The sequence below is a fragment of the Cydia splendana genome, unplaced genomic scaffold (assembly GCF_910591565.1).
Source record: "Cydia splendana unplaced genomic scaffold, ilCydSple1.2 scaffold_49_ctg1, whole genome shotgun sequence".
Lineage (NCBI taxonomy): Eukaryota > Metazoa > Arthropoda > Insecta > Lepidoptera > Tortricidae > Cydia > Cydia splendana.
In genome coordinates, this window is record NW_026946892.1 from 381,817 (window position 1) to 384,774 (window position 2,958).

General features: G+C 35.2%; 1 long non-coding RNA gene across 1 annotated transcript; it reads left to right on the top strand.

The window, feature by feature from the left end:
• The first annotated feature begins 1,804 nt into the window (after nt 1-1,804).
• Nucleotides 1,805-2,709, top strand: LOC134805706 (uncharacterized). The gene is made up of 3 exons (XR_010146371.1): nt 1,805-2,051; nt 2,171-2,521; nt 2,644-2,709. It is a non-coding gene; the product is annotated as an uncharacterized LOC134805706 (long non-coding RNA).
• Nucleotides 2,710-2,958: the final 249 nt, after the last annotated feature.

Consider the following 2,958-nt stretch of genomic DNA (forward strand, 5'->3'; position numbering starts at 1 on the left):
AGCGAATTTACAAAAGCTATACTATTTCAGTCACGACTCAGATTTTAATTGGTGAGCTTTTGTTTATGCATATTACTTGACAATATCTATACCGTTTCGGTAAAAAGTAGTCACTGAAATGGATTAGCTTTTTGCATACATATTTTCAAATATTATTCACGCCAAAACCTAGTCGAGTTTAGTAAGTTCAGGCACGTTTGAATGTGATGTCTAAATTTTAATAATACTTATTTACTCAAATGGTTTAGATTTTGTCGCGATATATTTAAACATTAATGCTCTCACAATACCTAGTCGAGCGGAGTCTCGCCGTCATTATTCAATATTATTCATCGAGTATTATTTGTACGACACTAAAGTTCACTGAATATTGATTTCAACAATTATTTTTTTACTAAATTACTTTTCACCTAGTATTCATGTAAATTGCCAAAAAAGTAGTTTAGGTTAGTTTGATCTGCAACCTCCAAGAAAACGAAATGTTGCTGGAAAAGTGGGTTAGGTTAGGTTAGAACTGCGACCCCCAAGAAAACGAACTGTTACCAAAAATGTGGGTTAGGTTAAGTTAGAACTGCGACCCTCAAGAAAATCAACTGTTGCCAGAAAAGTGGCTTAGGTTAGGTTAAAACTGCAACCCCCAGGAAAATGAACTGTTGCCAGAAAAGTCGTTCTATGTAAAAAAAAAGTCGATTCGCTGTTTGGTCGCAGTTCACCTAACACGCTCTTCCTCGCTTCGCTCGTCGTCGTACCTATCTTGACTCATTGAACTCTGTCAAATGACTAGACGATATCGTATTAATAAATATCTAGCAAGTTGAATGATTTGACCATAGAAATGTACTCCAAACGTTGTACACATAGTAATAATCTACATAACAATAATTCTATAAAGTAAAACGTTGTCATGATGAAAATTTGGCGAATGTTGGTTGCCAAAGTAAATCATCTGCGAAAAGTTGTCTGGCAAGTGAAATTTGGACAATAAAACTTCGGAGAAAAGGCAGAACACCGTAGTAAATCTTGGTCCTTAAATAAATCATCTACTTCGTTATGTACCAATGTATTATAAAATACAGTCGACTTATAATTGTATTACGATTTCACATTAAACATGTCCTAATAAGAAATCTCAACTTATATAGTTCTTAAATGAAAAAAAAATAGGTATTTTTAAGTAATTAGCACGAACGGTAATTAATACAATACAATCGGAGTCATTACTAAAATATTATTCAAGTTTAGATCGCAACAAACTAGCATTTGTAGCAACAATATCCATATTAATTTAGCCAACAAAGTCTATACGATTTCAGTAAATTTCTGTGCTGTAATGGATTAGGGTTTGGTCAAGTTTTGTCCAAACAAAAGCTAATCCAGTTCAGTTCGCATCTGGACCTTATCAGTATAGGCTTTGTAAATTCGCGTTCGGGCGGGTGGTATCGCATGTTCACTGTCTGCCGAACACGCCATTAGGTTACAATAAGTTTAGACTTTTAGCGGTAATGTTAGAAATAAATAAATACATAGAAAATAGCTTAAATAAATATAAATATATAGGTATAGACAACAATTTAAGTAAAAAGTTTATTCATTACGAAAAACTTTTTAATCCAAGTTGAACGGATGTGTAACATAAATATTACAATATTTAAGATAAATACATAAAAAAAAAAATATAAAGAAATTTAGTTATTGATAAGAACGCCCTCTCTGTGTGCTTCGCAAAACGATTAGGCTCACCTATGAACCCAACTCGTGCGCAAGCGAATTTAGCGAATTAGATAAGTAATTAGTTCAGGGCCCGTAGCCAAATTACATTCGCTCCTTATCGATTCGATCTCTACGATCGCGAGCGACTGGTCGATAATGTTTATAATAACCTAGCCAAGAGGCAATCTTTTTAGTTAACGCTCATTCTACGCGCCAAGTCGGTAAAAATTAATTTTTGTCTGTGGTTCTCGTTCAAAACCGTCAAGAAACATCATCTGTCAGCTGTCAAGAGTGTCAAGTGAACAGCGAATCTAATTTTGGAGAAAATAATTGTTTTATCGGTAAGCAAATTAAATATTTTGGTATTTGTTTAACTTAGTTTATCACAATTTCGTGATAAAATAACTCTGCGTGCGTTGTTAATTGCATATAATTTTGACCTAAAGTTTAACAATTTCAGACAGCCGTCGTCCCCGCAGCCCCAACCAAGGCGGCGACGCAGCCAGAGCGGGCAAGAGCGGCTCCGCGGGCTCTTCTTCCACGCTGAGAAGTCCTCGCCAAGTTGGCACGTACAGTCAGAGCTGCCGCTGCAATGACGCCTTCATGGCAGTTACCAGTGCTAAGGACGTGCACTGCTGGCTTACTTGACCAGAAGAGACAATACTTTAAGCGTTAGTATTGATTCAAACCGTGAAGTGAAATTGTGGACAGGTTTGCCCGAATCAGTGTAACCTCAGTGAACTCATTTACTTCATAGACTTCAAACATTTTCGAAATTAACAAAAGTCAAGCGGACATTGAATACATAGATGTTATGCATTAGATTTATCTATTAAGATCGCCGAGGACAGGAACACTTGGAAAAGCATGGTTCATCGCGCAGGAAACTCTTCAAACTAGACACGACCTTCAGCAATGAAGACGCCGACTAAGAAGATGCATTAGATAAGATAAAAGCTGCCTGTGAAACCAAAACTAATAAATCATATTGTTACTTAATATTATTTTTTTATTACCTACCTGTCTTTGATTTTTGTTTACTCAGTAATAGAAATACCTAACTGAGTGAGGCGTTAAAAATGAATTAAACACATCTTTATTATTTATAGTCAATGGAAATTTGGGAAGGTAATCTCACCCGCTAAGCTACTGGCTGTTCATATTTAACCTTTTGTATGCTCCTGTCAAAAATTTGTAATTTATATATCAATCATAATTGAATAAAATAAAATAAATAAATAAATATTG